Source organism: Anomalospiza imberbis, unplaced genomic scaffold, assembly GCF_031753505.1.
Source record: "Anomalospiza imberbis isolate Cuckoo-Finch-1a 21T00152 unplaced genomic scaffold, ASM3175350v1 scaffold_121, whole genome shotgun sequence".
In the NCBI taxonomy this organism is placed as follows: Eukaryota; Metazoa; Chordata; class Aves; order Passeriformes; family Viduidae; genus Anomalospiza; species Anomalospiza imberbis.
Window position 1 is genome coordinate 113,694 of NW_027099604.1, and position 16,348 is coordinate 130,041.

The 16,348-nt window shown below is 53.3% G+C and overlaps 1 long non-coding RNA gene across 1 annotated transcript; it reads left to right on the forward strand.

The window, feature by feature from the left end:
* The first annotated feature begins 14,574 nt into the window (after nt 1-14,574).
* Nucleotides 14,575-15,673, forward strand: LOC137465956 (uncharacterized). The gene is made up of 3 exons (XR_010994917.1): nt 14,575-14,766; nt 15,113-15,230; nt 15,608-15,673. It is a non-coding gene; the product is annotated as an uncharacterized lncRNA (long non-coding RNA).
* Nucleotides 15,674-16,348: the final 675 nt, after the last annotated feature.

Below are 16,348 nucleotides of genomic sequence, written 5' to 3' on the forward strand. Positions count from 1 at the left end.
CACATCCAGCATGGCCTGGGTACGGGAATAGTGGGGCAAAGCCAACAGGAGCCTTCTCCAGCTGACCGGCGGGTTCTGGTTTCTCTGCCCAGAGTGCCAAGATGTGATCAGGCGGTGTTTATCCATGCTGCACTCGGACAGGCCCTCGTTAGAAGAGCTGTTCTGTGATCCCTGGCTGCAGGATATTGATCGGCCCTAGAAGAAGGGAGAGAGCCACAGGCACACTTTGATGCAAGGCCCTGGTAAGTTGCAGCTCCACACATGCCTTGGCAATCAGAAGCAAAGGAACCCAGACATTTTGTCCTGCCTGTGTCACTGCCCAGGGGTCATCAGATGGGGACACGCAGCCCTTGTGCTGGAGCTGAGCTGCTCTGCCCAGCACTGGTGGCCACCATCTGAGCTGGTTTTGCTTGTCCTGGTTCCCTGACAGCTCTGGGCCCTGGGCAGAACCCTGACAACCTGGGCTCACCCCCAGGGAAGGAGAAGGAGCCCCTGGAGGAGCTGTACCGTGTGGGGCTGCTGCTGCTGGGGACAGCGAGGATGACATCAAGGATGACAACCTCTTCCTCCACCTGGCCACCGGCAGCTGAGGATGATGGACTTCGATTCTGGCACCTTCTCCAAAGCCAGGCTCCACAGGGAATTTGCAGGTGAGTCCACACGCAGGGGGATGCTCCCAGATTTGGGCATTGCACAGCCTGGCCAGGAACCAAAGGTTCCCCCTTTGCTGGGGCAGATGCAGCTGATCCTTCAGTCGGCTGCCAGGCTGCTTTTGGCAGGGCTGGGGGATGGGCTGGGGTGGTGATGAAATGGGAGTGGGCTCCTGGCCCTGCCAACAGCCCCAGCACCCACCGTGCCCCGGGCTGGGGCTGGAGCTGGGGCAGCCAGCCCGACACAAACAAACCCCCATGGTGGGAGCAGAGGTGGGACTCCAGAACCTGTGCAGGGGCTGCTTTGCTTTGCAGGCAAGGAAGGGCTTGGGCTGCTCCACTGCCCCTGTTTCCTTTGGGATCACCATTATTTTGGGGGGCAGTGCAGGGGGGAAGGGAGAAAGCCTGGGCTTCCCTTACCTGTGGGTGGGTTTTTCCCTGGCATGCAGGGGTTGGGCCTTCCTCAAGTCCCTGACAGTAATATGATTTTTGACCTTTTTTCTTATTCCCCTTTTTGTCTGTAATCTATTTTCAATAAGTTGTTGTGTGTTTTTCTAGAGGAAGCGTTCCAGGTGGGGTCCAGTCTGGATGGGGAAGTGCTTGGGAGCAGCTGTGGCATGGATGGGCCGTGCCCTTGGAGAAGGCTGAGGACATCGTTTGGGACCAGCTTTTCTTCCAGCGGGGGATGGCATCAGGTGGGTCCCGTCTGCTTGGCATGGTGGGATCAGAGCTTTGGGGAGATGGCAGCGAGCACAGGAGCATCCTGCTCTGGGCAGCTGCTGAGGGCTGGATGTGCCGTGGCCGGCTGCAGGCTGGGCACATGTCCTGCCCTCCTGCTCTGCTCCCACAGGCAGCAGGGATGGGCAGCTCTGGGCACAGCTCTGGGCACGGCCAGCATGGCCTGGGCACCGCGGGCGGCTGGGACAAGGGGACAGGAGCCTTCAGCTGACGGGCGCTTTCTGGTTTCTCTCCTTGCAGCCGGGCTCTGCGGGTGCTGAGGCTGCTCTGGGCTCTGCCAGGGCTCTGCTGGAGCTCAGCACTGGGCCGCAATCAGCCAAAGAAGAAATGGGGTGACCTGCAGCACAGACCTGCTTGAGCATTTCAGCAACACAGCTCAAGTGTGCAGAGTGTACACCTCCCAGGGAAAACATGACACCACCCCAAAATAAACTTGTTCCTTAACTTCTGAAATGAAATCAATCTGGGATGACCCCAGATGACATTTTGCAGCCTGCTCAAGCTGTAGCTCAGTCTTTCTCTGAACAGTTCTCTCCTCCACCTGCCTTTTACTTCCCAACTGCTCCCTCTTTTCCCCCAGTGAGTTCCCAGCCCATGGCAGTCTCCATCACACTGTTGCCTTCCTTGGTGCCCCTCACCACGAGGAAGGCTGAGCCCCAGGCTTAGGGACTCATCCTGTCACTGGCTGAGGAGCAGCAATGTCTCAGAGGTGCAGTGGGATTTTAGTGTCATTCAGAGCTGCTCTCCAGCCCTCAGCTCTCCTCACTGCTGAGTTCCCACTCCCATTTTTCTTGTCCTTGCAGCAGGATGAGCTCTGTGAATCCCCTTGAGCCTCCCCACTCTTCCCAGCCCACGCACCCACCTCAGTTAGGCTGAAGCTGCAGCTTCCCAGTCTCCTGTGGCACACCAGTCCAGTCCCCTGTGCGGGGAGCCCGAGCCCCAGAGCACAGCACTCAGCAGTGCAGTCCGGGCTGGAGCAGCTGCCCTGCAGCCCTGGCTTGGCTCTTTGTGGCAAGGGAATGCTCCCTGTTTGCAGCTGTCCCTGCAGGATGGCCCCAGGGCAGAGCCCAGCCGGGCTCCCACTGCAGCCCCTGAAGCTTGGGGCAGACAGTGGTCCCAGAGCTGAGGTTCACGGGGAGCACACAGAGCATTTCCTCCACTGTTGCATCAATGCTCATTGTGTTAAGAATACTTCTAGTAGAGGTATTACAATTTTCTAAAACACACTGTCGTAATAGGGTTCTCTTCATGAAGTCCTGTACATCAGCTAAATTGATAGCTTCGGTCACCCAATCCACAAAGGAAGTAAAAAGCTCATTTCTGCCTTGCTTAATAGACATAGAAGAAGGAGATACTGGTTTTGTCCTAACCATGGAGATTGCTTCTCTAGTTAATGGTATGGTAGCTTTTCATACTTTAGCCCCTACTTGTGCCTGCATTTCAGTTGTAGTGAATTGCCCAACACTTATTAATTGTTCAACAGTTATCCCAAATAAGGGCTCATTCTGCTGTCGTGGAGTCTTTGCAAAATGATTACATAATTTATGCTAGTGGGCTTGCCACAGCCTTAACTGAGACTGTGTCATAATTATTCTTATGATACTTTTAATATCTTTTGGAAGAAGTAAACCTGAGCCCCATATGGAATTAAGCATTTGCTTTGCAGGTTCCCCGTGTAGCCCACAGTCATTAACTGCGGCTCTCAATTGTGAAAGCAATTTCCAATCCACAGGATGATAATTGGTTGTTTCTCCCCCTCCTGCATTTGGTGTATAAGCAACAGGAAAAGCTTGGCAATCTATGTCAGTAATAGTAGAACAAGTCATAATCTTTATTACTTATTGCTTCTTTTTGGATACTCAACCAATTCATTCTGTGTATTCCTGGTAAAATTTTAGGATGTTCTTGCTTAAAAGGATTACTAGCAGATGTCACTAAAACTCTTTTGTGGCTGTTCTGAACAGTTTCATCCTGCAGCTGCTTTCTTTTAGCCTGTGGAAGTCTTTCACCATTTATTACTGATTGTTCATTCCCGGGGAGGGGATCTGTGTCTGACTGAGCAGCATTAAAGGCAGGATTAAAAGCAGGGGGAGCAGTAGGTTGCTTATCACTCGATCTGCTCTTAATTTCAATAATATTTCTTACTGGAGGACTAGGATTGTAATCAACCTCTAAAGAATGCATTCCTGGTTTAACCCCTTCTAAAGTGGCAGTAGCAACAGCAGCAACTTTCTTTTCTGCTTGATACTTCTGCAAACAATTTATGACTGAGCGCCACGACCTCATTAGCTCTCGGGCAGCCTTATCATCATCAATCACCTTAAACTAAAGAATGTTCTCTAATCCATGCCACTCTTTCTCATCAGAGAGATCCCCTGAGGCTTTAAATAAGCCTTGAGCCCGACCATAGGTGTACAAAGCTGGCGGATCTTTATCTAAATCTATGTCAGCTAAATCACGTTTCTGTAAGTAATTGAAGAGCTACTTTGCTTTCCATAATCTGACCCTTAAGTGCAGCCTTTGTACCTTGCAAGCCGGCAGCTCTTCCCCGGATGGCGAGTCTTGTCCTGACTCCCCAGATGGCAAGTCTTGCTCTGACCCAGGCTCGAGAGGACTCCTTATGCCAGCATCGAGTAGACTTCCAGCCCTCTGAACACTGCATATTCGGCGCTGCTCCGGGCTCACCGCCTTAGTCAGAGAGGCACCGGGACCCCTGAGGGTTGCAAGGGTCCCTGTTCTGGGTGCCAAGATTTGCCATGGGCAGTGAGGGAAGACAAGCACACAATGAATATGATTGATAAGCAAGCTCTGATTTATTCAAAGATCCTGTCAGTTTATACAGTCTTTCACAAGCAATGTTAGCAACAAGCTCTCATTGGTTAATTCATAAAGGTTCATTGTTACATGCTCTCCTACGTGCGGTTTCAGCTGCAGCTAAGTGTTTCATCTGCTAGCTTGATATATTTTACTTTGCTAGGTACATCTTGTTTTACATCCTGTTCTTGTACAACTCATATCTCAAGGATATGATGCTTTTTTGCTATCTGTACATGCACAGTGTACTGTTCCTAGGCTAGGCACAGTGCTGTTTCCCAGACCCAGACACAATGCTGTTCCCAGGCCAGTTTCCCAGGCCAGAGCTCCTCCCGGGCACAGAGCTCAGGTCTGGGGTCTCAAACAGAGGATTGCTGGAACAATTGTTCCATCGATCCATGACCCTGTTCCTGCAGCCATTCCCCAACACCTGGTGAAGCTGTGACAGCTCCTGCTGAAGGTGTGTCCTCCTCTGCTGAAGATGTGACAGCTCCTGTACCCATCTGTGAAAAATGCATATTTTATGATTGGCTTTTCGCAAATATTAAATTGAATACTATATGTATTATGTTATATTCATTAGAAGTGCTGTATTAACATTTTAATAGTATGGTAAATGTAGTTTTGTAGTTAAAATAGAGGCTATATATGTGGGGTTTTTTTTTACTAGCTCAAGCAAGAGATGAGATAATGAAGAAACTCTTCACACAGAGATGACAATGATGGGGGCCCATAAAGAATTACTGCCTCCTTATCGGAAAAGACAAACATACTTCCACCTTCTCTCCGGCTTTATGGAACCACCAGGATTAAGGGGAAGAAGTTGACAAAAACCAGAAAAGTTCTTAATTTGCAAGGAATTTATGCATCATGTATGAGATGTATGAATATGCAACAGGCTACTGCTTTTAAAGATTATTCCTTTGTTCACAAGGCATGCTTATTGGGCTTAAGTGCCCGAGAGCATCCGGACGTCCGTAATTCTTTGCTTTTTATTGTCTTGTAATTGTCCTAACTCTAAATTTTCATTACTCTAATTGTATTACTATTTTTATAACCATTTTATTATTATTAAACTTTTAAAATTTTAAAAACCAAGTGATTGGCGTTTATAACAATCTACAATATGCTAAAAATTGTAAAACCTAAACTTCTCATCCATGTGACATACTAAACTACTCTCTACAATCCCTAAAATCCCTAAATGCCCGTTGCCCCCGGGGGATGCTATGTTGGTATTCTCCTTCCTCAGCCCCGGGGATGCTCCACTGGTTGCCCTGGTCCTCCCAGTTCCATCGTCCTCGTTCCAGGGCGATGCCCCGCCGCTCTCGGTGCTCACTGCCCCATGGGATGCTCTGGCGGGGTCCTCCCCCCTCTCCCCAGGGCATTCCTCACCGCCATCCATGGCCAGAGGTGGCTCCGGGGCGCTCCCAGGGCTCTGACGCCGCCAACGCCGCCGCTCCCATCGCTGGGCCCGCACTGAGCCCTGTGTGCCAGCACACGCCTTTTATAGTCCGGGCAAGCCCCGCCCTCCCGCCGACAGCCAATGGGAGTGCAGTGATGTCATAGTGGTGAGGGGCTGAGTGTCAAGGCCGCTTGTGATGTCACAATGAAGGGGTGGGGCCAGAATAAGAGTGCGATCTGATTGGATGATGCAGAAGGCGTTCCTGCACTGATTGTTCCAGGCGCTGATTGGTTGGATTGACGCTGGCGGAGGGGCAAGGCGGGGAGTGGGCGTGGCTCACATGGGGGAGTCCCAGCCCCATTCTGGGGATCCCAGGCCCATAGGGAGGGGTCTCTGGGGGTCCCTGTCCCATTTCTGGGGGTTGTAGGTTCATGGAGATGGGTCTGTGGTGGTTCCAGTCCCATGGGGATGGGTCTCTGGGGGTACCAGCACCATTTTGGGGGGTTTTAGGTTAATGGGGAGGTTTCTCTGGAGGTCCTAGCCCCATTTCTGGGGTGGCCAGTCCATAGGGAGGGGTCTTCTGGGGGTCCCTAGACTATGGGGAAGGGTCTGTGTGCTCCCAGTCCCACATTTGAGGGGGAACTTTATGATTCGTGTGGGTGGTGAGCGACTCGTGGGGACAGCAAAGATCAGCCACAGAATTTAATAAGATTTTTTGCCAATTTTACTTTGGAAAACACCTTACCTTTGGAGGATGCTCCGGTGGGGGTCCATGCTCCTTCTGCCTGATCCCGGCACTGTCTTCATCGTTGCCTCGTGGGGATGCTCTGCTGGTGTCCTCCCTCCTCACCCCGGGGCATTCCCGGCCGCTGGCCGCCGTCCATGGCCGGAGGTGGCTCCAGGGCGCTCCAAGTTGCTGAGGATGTCAGCAGCCCCCACTGAGGCCATCCCTGCCCAGAGACCGTGGGGGAATGGGCAGACAAGGAGAGCGTCCCTGGGGCTGGGGCAGCAGAACTCAGAGGCACCAGCGGCTCCATCTGGGAAATGGAGTGTGGAATGTGGCTGTGAAAGCCCTGCCTGGGCTGTGCCAAGCAGGACACACAAGCCCTGACTCCCATCCCCCAAACAACTCTCTCAAGGAGACATTTAAGAGGAATTACAATTGTTTGTGTCCTCTGAGTTGGATGCACTGGAGAAATACCAACAAGAGATTCTCATGAGCTCAAAACAACAAAACAGCCTTTACTGGGAATTTTAGAAAACCAGAGAAACTTTGGTAAAAGGATTAGCGTGACATTCAATCAACAAAAACACTTCCCAAAGCATTACCTTGGCCCATTCAACTTCACAGACTATTAGCTCATTCAATTTTAAGTTAATCAACATTTGCACGAGGACTGAAATAGAAGAAAGAGACACAGAAAGTGAGAAAGACAAAAAATATACAGAGAAGCACACACAGAGCTACCAACTCCTGGATTCCAGCAGTGTTCAGATAGAAATTCCAAGAGGAGGTGGGGTCAAGATGTGTGCTTGCCTTGTGCTCAGCCTTAAATACCCCTTGGTGTTCCTGGGCCCTTCCCCCAGGTGGGACTTGGGGTCATTTGGTCACTCAGGAGCTGGGCTGGGGGCTCCAGAGGTGGCTGTGGAGCATTGCCTGTGCTGTGCCAGGGACTGGCAGACACTGCTGGGCTGGGATAGAGGCTCTGGGGGGATTGGGGTTCCAGGGCAGGGCAAGGCTGGGGTTCCAGGGCAGGGCAAGGCTGGACCTGCCTCTTCCTCCCCACACATGAAATGTTTCCAGCCAACAATCTCCTCCTGTCTGTCACAACAGGCAGTGTTGGAGGTGAAATCCCAATTCTGGCCAACCATTTTTTATTCCTTTGGGATATTGTGATTAGTATTCTTGGAAAGAAAACTTGCTGAACAAGTGTGATAACACAGAGAGCGGGAAAACAGAGATTGAAAGGAATGAAGATTTTAAAATTGCGCGGTGCAGAAGAGACCCACAGACAACCACTGTAAACACAGCTGAGAGATTCAGCTTGGAGTAGAGTGGAACTCATTCACTGAAGATCTCTGGTGCACAGGAATGCAAAGACTGAGGAGAAAAGGAGAAAGTCATTCAGTCATTTAGACTCCTGGAAGCATTGTCTAGAGATCTAAAAAGCTATTACATTACAAACCTAAAACACCCCCAAATGGATTGATAAGTGTGATGTGCACATCTCTGCTGTTTTCAGAGTCAATGAAACTGACAATTAGGAATGGGAACCCAGATTTTTATCTCCATTACTCTAACAACACCTTAACAAGGCACTTTAGGAGCTGAGCACTAACATTCTCACCCTGCTGTATTTCCTTTACATTTGAATTCCGGCTGGTAGAAGAAGAGATCTGGCTCTAATTGCTCCCCAAGTTAGCTGTTGCACTTTCAGGTTAGGAGTACGTGTAAAATTCAGCTAATCACTCTCTCTATCCATGAATATTCCACTACTGAACTGACATACAGAAACATCCTTTTTCTCTTTGTACCTTCCTAAGTGGTGCCCTAATTAACAGGAGACTTGTGTAAATCACACAGGGAATCACCAAAATTGCTGAAATTGACTCTCAATTTCATTAAAAAGGCTTCTGAGAAAAGGCTCGACAGGATCACTAAACAAACTGAAACTTGGAAGAGAAACATGCATTTTAGCACTGATCAAGAGAAAATAAGAATAAATCCTCTGAAAATTCCAAGCAGAAGATAAGGAGAAAGACAGGAAGCACAGGGAGAAAAAGGCAGGGCTTTAGGGAGGTGGGAGGGTGTCCTTCTCCTTCCTCCCCTCTCCTGCAGGGTGTGACACCGGCAACAGAGAGCAGCTCCTGATCCTCAGCCCTCCCCAACGTGCTGCAGCAGCCAAATATGGCCACAGAGACAGATGGCAACTGTGCCATCTGCCAGGACACCTGGGATGACGTGGCTTCTACTCTGCCCTGTGGCCACCAGTTCTGCCGGAGCTGCATCCTGCGGTGGGCACAGACAAATCCATCATGCTCACTGTGCAGAGGAGCAATAGAGACTGTCAGGTTTTCTGATGATGCCGGTGACTCTCTAGAGATTGTCATCACAGCCCCTGAGCAGCTGCCAGCAGCCACGAGCTCATCAGAGCGAGCTCCCGGCGGCCAGGACGAGATCAGCCCCCATGGCCCTGTGCCGGCCCATCCCTCTTCTCCTCAGGAGACACCAGCCAGAGCTGTCGGCGGTGTCCTGCCCAAGGTCTGGGCAGGACTTTTCTGTCGACGACGGGAACTTCTGGACCCTGTGCGGACTTGGCTGAACCAGAGGATGGAGGCCATCCAAAGGGAGCAGTGGTGGATGGCAAGGAGCACAGAGTGCCATCCTGTATGTTCTCTGTGTGCGTGGGGCAGACCAGGAGGACATGATCCAGAGTCTGCAGGGCTTCCTGGAGGAACACACAGTGCCACTGGTCCAGGGCACCATCGACATCATTGTGAGACACTGCAGCTCAGGGGCCCAGAGTCTGCTGCACTCCCACGCTGCCGCAGATGAGGATGACAGCCCAGCAGCCAGCAGCTGCTCCAGCAGCTCCAGTTCCATCTTCTCCAGCTCCCCCAGCCTCTCCAGACCCAACAGCCACAGTTCCCCCAGCTTCTCCAGCCCAAACAACCCCAACTCCTCCAGCCCTAACAGCCCCAGACCCAGCTCTTGGACTCTACCCAGCAGCCCTCAAGTGCCCACAGAGGAAGAAGAGGAAGCTGCCACAACGGAGGCCACCCCCAGCAGGGGTCAAAGCCATCCCCCAGTTGTGCCGGTGTCCCCAGAGCAGGACCAGCCCCAGGATGAGGCAGGTCCCTCTGATCCATCTGTCCAAAGCACCAGCCTCAGACCCTCTGGTCCCACCCAAGGCAGGCACTGCTTGCCTGGGTGGCCCCGGCGGTCCCTAAAGAGAAAGGCCTCAAACTCTCCCCACCCCAGCAGTAGAACTAGCAAGGCTCTTCAACTCCTTATTTTTAGAAAAATAAATAAATTGTTGTTATTTCCCCCACACAGTCTCTGCGCTCTGCTTCCTCAGCCTTCCCCTTGTGCCCCACCGTGGGTGGCACCCCTGTCCTGTGGGGCACCAGCCTTGCGCCCAGGGCCATATGGGCAGCTTAATTGTCTTCAAGGCCAATCTTGCCTAAGAAGAAGATGCCTGGACTTTCATTCGTCTCAATGTCAATTCCACTCTTGGAGTTTTTCCCAGCTTTGTCCTTCCCAAGGCCTTTTGTGCGAAAATATCTCAATACTCCATCCTGGATCTTATGAACATCTGCGAACAGCTGTTTTGTGATGCTAATTACATATCACTTTCCCCTATTACTTTTTAACAAATATTTTCTAAAATATCGATATAGTTACAATTATTGGCACAAATCATATTCATTTATCACATCTCTATCTGGCTTTGTTTGAAGGTGTAGGCTCAAAGCAAACTCCCTTAGCTCCTCCTTGAGCCCTGGACAAGAGGAGGATGAAACCAGATGTTCCCGCACTAGAAGTTGTGGTAGCTTGTTTATTCAACAGTATAAAATCTGGGCCCTCTCGCGGCAAAGTTGGCGGCCTCGCCTGAGGGTGGGCGAACCACATAGGAATTCCCAGTTACTGGGAGTGCTTCTCCAATCCCTTGGTGTGACAGGGCATCCCCAGCTGACGTGTGTGTCGGGACAATGGTCAAGTATTAGGGTAACTGGTGATGTATCTTTCTGAATCCCTACAGGCAATCTTTTCTAGTAATAATCAGGTGCATTGCTTAGCTTATCCTTTTGTACTTCTGTGCTGCTTTGCCCTACAGTCAATGACACTTCTTCCTTAAGCTGGGGTGGGTGTCTTTGGTGCTGACCCCGCCAGCAAGCCATTCCCTTCAGAATTGGACTCGGTGGATCCCTTCCAACACAGAACATTCTGTGATTCTGTGATCACTTCTACAAAGTTTGCTCGGAATGAGTTTCAGCTAAAACACTTGGAATTATTTGCTGAAATTAGAGTTGGTAGATGTGACACGCGGAGCCAGACCCTAAAACTCAGAGACAGAGTGAGTTTTAAAGTAGGTATGTTTATTCGGCCGGACGCATGTGGGACATTTCCCAAATACTTGCATACCCCTTGCTTACACACGTGTTCTTTTATCCCCTGGAGTGTTACATATGCATTAAGTTTCCCCATGGGTCATTTCCTGGCTCCCCTCCCTCTCCGCTCTGTATGCTAATCAGCTTGTCGGTCCTCTGCGCCTGCGCAGCTGTCTCTGGTGGTCGTCCCAGGCTTCGGGGGTCGTAAAAGGGATGAAGTAAAGAATGGTCTTCTTCAGGCTGACTTTTCGACCCCACTGCTTTGCACATGCCCATTGATTCCTTGGCCACGGTCCAAGCCAGGGGCCAGGATCCATCTGTTTCCAGAACATAAGGGGCCTCATTTTTCAGTTGTCTTTACACCCTGTATCCTGTTTTCCATATACATTCCTTCTCCTTATCAGGTCTTTCCTTGCTGCTCTGCACGTAGTCTCTTCCTTTCCCATAGGCCAGGATACGGTATATTCTCACGTAACCTAAGGATGTGGCCCTAAGCAATATCCATTATTTTATATGCCTATATTCAATATTCAATACCTTCTAATTTCTATGATTAATATCTTCTACTTCTAACCCCATGTTTCAGATGGAACTCTTGCTGGTAAACAATGAAGGGAGAGAACAGCTTCATGTGGGTTTTTGGGGCGTTGCCCCAATTTTGTGGGTTCCTCCCTCCATTTTGGGATTTCACACCTCCGTTTTGGGGGTCTCCACCCAGCGATTTTGGCTTCCACTCCTTCCACTTTGGGGTCCCCCTTTAATTTTGTGCACCCCATCCCCATGTTCCACACATGCCCAGCGGCCCCAGTGTGCACTGAATGGCCAGCAAGGGACTGGGGAATGCTGGGACCCACAGTGATGTCAGTCATCCCTCCTGGTTACACACAGGACTCCTCGGCCCTTTTTGGGGTGCCCTGGAGTGCCAAGGCCACGGGGAGGAAATGTCTTTGCTGCCATGCTGGGCAGGATCTTGCTTGGCCCATTATGGCCTCATGTCCCCTGTCTCTCATTGTCCTCTGACAGCCCCTGTGTCCCTGCACCCCTCTCAAGAGCAGGACTTTGGTGCCAGCACCCCCAGGCTCCAAATCCACGCGTTGGCTCTGTCCCTATGGTATCCCCACGCGGCCGTTGCGCCGGGGCCGTTGTGGCGACAGCCGGCGAGCGGCGCCATGGCGGAGCTGCCGCTGCCCGCCGGGCTCAGAGCCAGCGCCTTCCCCGCCAAGCTGTGGCGCCTGGCGAACAGCCCCCGCGTCCGCTCCGTGCGCTGGGACAGCCGGGCCCGGGGCCTGCTCATCCACCGCTCCCTCTTCGAGCGGGAGCTGCTCAGCCCGGGCGACGCCCGGGGCCCGGCCCCGCACACCTTCAGGGCCACGCAGTTCCGCAGCTTCGTGCGCCAGCTCTACCGCTACGGCTTCCGCAGGGTGCCGGGCCGGGTTGGCTCAGCTGCGCCGGGCGATGCCGGGGCTTGGCTCCACTACAGCAACCCCTGCTTTCGCCGCGACCGCCCCGACCTCCTGCTCCGCATCAGGCGCCGGAGCGCGGCCAACAGGCAGCGGCCGGCGGCAGGGCGGGAGGGCCGCAGGCGCCCGCCCCGCGGCTCCCAGCAGCTCCCCGGGGCGCGGCCGCTGCCGCACGGGCGGGACGGGCGCAGTCGCTTCCAGCCGCTCTCCAGGGAGCGGCCGCCGCTGCCGCCCGGGCGCCCGCCCAGCGGCTTCCTGCTGCTGCACAGGGAGCGGACGCTGCCGGACGGGCGGGAGCTGCGCAGCCCCCGGCCTGGCCGCTTCCAGCCGCCCCCCGGGCAGCGGCCGCTGCTTGCCCGGCGCCCGCCCTGCGGCTTCCACCTGCTGCACAGGGAGCGGCCGGTGCCGGCCCGGCGGGAGGGGCCGAGCCGCTTCCAGGAGCTCTATGGGGAGCGGCCGCCGCCCGCCGAGCGGGAGCTGCTGCGCATCCCGCCCTGCGGCTTCTTCGGTTTCTACGGGGAGCCGCTGCTGCCGCTCGGGCGGGAGGGGCCTCGCAGCTGCTTCCAGCAGCTCTACGGGGGGCAGCTGCCTCCGATCGACCGGGAGGTGCTCAGGATCCAGCCCTGCGGCTTCCAGCAGCTCCACAGGGAGCAGCAGCCCCCAGCCCACGACCTGCGAGGTAGTAAAAGAGTTGTAGCCTTGCTTTTCCAAAAGGTCCTGAAAAGTGACTGTTTGAAGTATTTTTCCACAAGGCTCTATCATTCTCGGCCCAAAATTCTCAAGCTTATTTAGAAGGGGCACCTAGAAAGGCAAAAGATTCTCTGCCTGGTTCTCCTGCCTGCTTCCTGTGATGGTTGATCCAAGGCAGCAACAGAGATCTGTGTCCCAGAGCCACGTTGTGGAGTGTGACCAATGTGTTTGGATTCTTGCAGCCACCTTGGGCACTTCAGCCCCCAGCGCTCCACCTGGCAGTGCAGGTTGTGCAGCATCGACGGCCTCCGGCTCAGCCTGGAATGCACCTGGTGAAGAGCAATTGCCACCAGGAGATCTTGGCTTTGCCGTCGAGCAAATGATCCAGGAGATCAGGAGATCCCTGCCTGAAAGGTCTCCCTCTGCTCAGGTAACCCACTGGAGGGGAATGGAAGAGGCTGGGCTGAAAGCTTTTGAACGCTGTTACATGGAGAAGGAGAGCAACCGTATCCTTGATGCGATTCCAGCAAAATACTGAATGATCTTTAGTTTTCTTTTTTTCTATTGTTCTTTCAAGGGCAATATGAATGTTGCCCCTGAGTCTTCAGGAGGGGAGCCTGTGAACCGGGCTGCAGCAGAGGAAACTTCATCTGGCACTGAGAGCTGCGAGAACAGTTCCCCAGAGCCCGAGGAGCCTGGTAAGGACAGAGCCCCCGTTGGTTTAGAGAGGTGTGAGACGGCTGCTCTGAGCCTGCCTCGGGCAGGAAGGTAGACGAGAAGAGTTGAGTTCTTGTCTGCAGGGTTGGTGCTTCCTGGTGCCTTTAGTTCAAAGGCACATGCACAACCTGCCCGAGCCCTGCCCTCCACGCTTCGCCAGAGGCTTGGGCACTGAGTCCTCTGCTGTGGCAAGAGAGCAGGGAATAAACCTGACCTTGTGGGAGTTGTGCCACCAAGCTGGGTGTCCCAGTCTGGTTCATACCTCAGCCCCCAGCAGCCTTCAGCCATTTCAGTGAGGACTGTGGTCTCTCTGTCACTGGGACTGTCTGTGTTTCAAGCTCTCGTGGGTGCCATTTGCACTGTGGGTGCTGAGACTTTGTTAGAATACTTAAATACTTTACACACTTCCGTTTTGAAAACTTGGAAGGATCCCTGATCTTTATAGGGCAGGCTTCAAATTGCCAAGTGAGAGTCTGCCTTTCAGGCCATCTTTTAATGTCCCTGATAGAAGGACAATTGGTGCTCAAGGGACACTTGCACAAGGGCCAGTATTGTCTCAGTGTTCCCTTTGCTTCCCAGATCCCGTGTGATCAACTTGTCCAGGAGGGCTGCCCTGTGTGCCAGGAAGAGACAGAGGGAGAGCCTGTGACCATTGGGCAGGTAGAATTCCTCTGTCTCTAGTTATATTTCTAGATGTGTATAGCTACATTTATTGGTATATGTAGTTGTATTTATAGATTTATGTAGTTACATTTATCTATCTACATAGACAGAGATTTGTCTAGTTAATTTATTTTTAGTTTAAGGTGTATATATTTATATTTTTCGATGTGCAGTTTTAGTTGTAGATGTCCATAGTTGCATTTATACATGTGTATAGTTACATTTACATATATATAGTTATATTTGTAGATAGGCATATTTATATTAATATATTGGGGTTTAGTTACATAGATTGATATCTGTATAGGTGTAGGCCCCTTTTTAACCTCTTCCCCTGCTCTGCTTCCTCCCTCACCTCTTGCTTTTCCCCCGTGCCCCCTGTGTCCCCTCTCCCTGTGCTGGGTCCGAGCTGGCGGCCGGGCCGGGCGGAGCAGCAGTTCCAGCCCCGGGTGTCCCTGGAGCGGTGGGAGCTGCCGGTGGCCCCAGGCAGTGTCCCCTGAGGAGCTGCTGAAGGACGGTGAGACTGAGGGGGCTGAGGGGGCGGTGACGCTGAAGGGACGGTGACCCTGAGGTGCTGCTGGGGCTGAGGGCTGTGGGGCAGCCGAGGGCGATGGTGGCACTGAGGTGACAGGGAAGTGGCACAGGCCGAGGGGTGGCGGGTCTAGGGGGACAGGATGGGTCAGAAGGGACTGAGGGGCTGAGAGGACTGTGAGGGGCTGAAGAAACTGAAGGGGGCTGGGGCTTTGCCGAGAGCATGGCGGGGCTGAGGGGATGGAGTGGGCCAGCAGGGAGCACAGAGGGCTCCGGGACTGCAGCTCTGCCAGGCCTTGGAACCAGTTGCAGAGCCTCCGCTTTTGCCACAGCTGCAGCGGAGACCTTGAGGACAGCCGGAGACTGACAGGAGCCAGCAGGGAGAAGCAGAAGGCCAGCAGCAAGAGCAGGGAACGGGGACCTGCTGCTGCCACGCTGGAGAGAGCCCGGGTGAGGCCCCAGGGCCGGGGAGGCAGGGTGGGGCTGAGGGTGGCGTGGGCTGTGGCCGTGGGCACTGCCCGGCGGGGCAGCAGCGGGCCCTGCCCGTGCCGGGGCTGCTCAGCGCAGCTGCCCCGGCCGGCACAGGGGCTGTCCTTGGGCAAGGCAGCTGTGCCGGCAGGGCCCGGGAGCTGTGCCGGCTGTGCCGGGCTGCCGGGGCTGCGGGACAGTCCCGCCGCGGCTGCGCTCACCACAGCCTGGCCCGCTCGGCTGCTTTTTCTTTCTAACCCTCCTGGGGAGGCTCTGAGATCTTCCCTTCCCTGATGGAAGTGCAGCTGCTGCCAAGGAAAACGTCCGCATACTGACTCAGTGCTCCCTTTGCTTCCCAGCTGTGCCATCTGCCGTCCCTGTCCAGGAGAGCTGCTCTGCACGGGAGGAAGAGCCCGAGGGAGAGGCTTTGAAGATGGGGCAGCAGCAAGAGCAGGGAACGGGTGTTATAAGTTAAAGTAAATAATTTGTCTGACCCTTTAGGGATTGATAAAAGGAATTTTATTGATTACAGCAAGCAATGAGAAGCAAACAGCGCTGGGTGCAGCCGGGGAGTCAGTGCTCCGCCAAGGCTCACACCGCTTCCCTTTTCCCACGGTCCTTTATTCTCCCCCTTCTTCCACGTTTGTGGCTTTTCCGGGAGTACTCTGTGCGTGCGCCTCAAGTTGCTAGGGGGTCACCACCTGCTCTCTGGTGGTTGTCTGGATGAAGGCTCTCCTCCTCTTCCTCACTGGGTGTTTATGACCCTGTAACAATCTTTCCATAGATGGTTACACACCTCCCGACCCTAGTTGTACAATCAACTTAAGGAGTCAGCATATCCTCGGGTTTCCTGTTCTTCACAAAAAACCTCTTCCTTTGCCTGAGTTCCTGTTTAATGATGAACAAAGAGACTTCTCTTATCTATTACAAGGGGTCTGGAACACAAGTCCTGTGAGGAATGCCTGAGGGAGCTGGAGTTGTTTATCCTGGAGAAGACTCAGAGGTGACCTTATCACTCTCCACACTCCCTGAAAGGTGGTTGCAGTCAGGTGGGGGTCGGTCTCTCTCCTCACAGCAACTGACAGGACCAGAGGACAGTG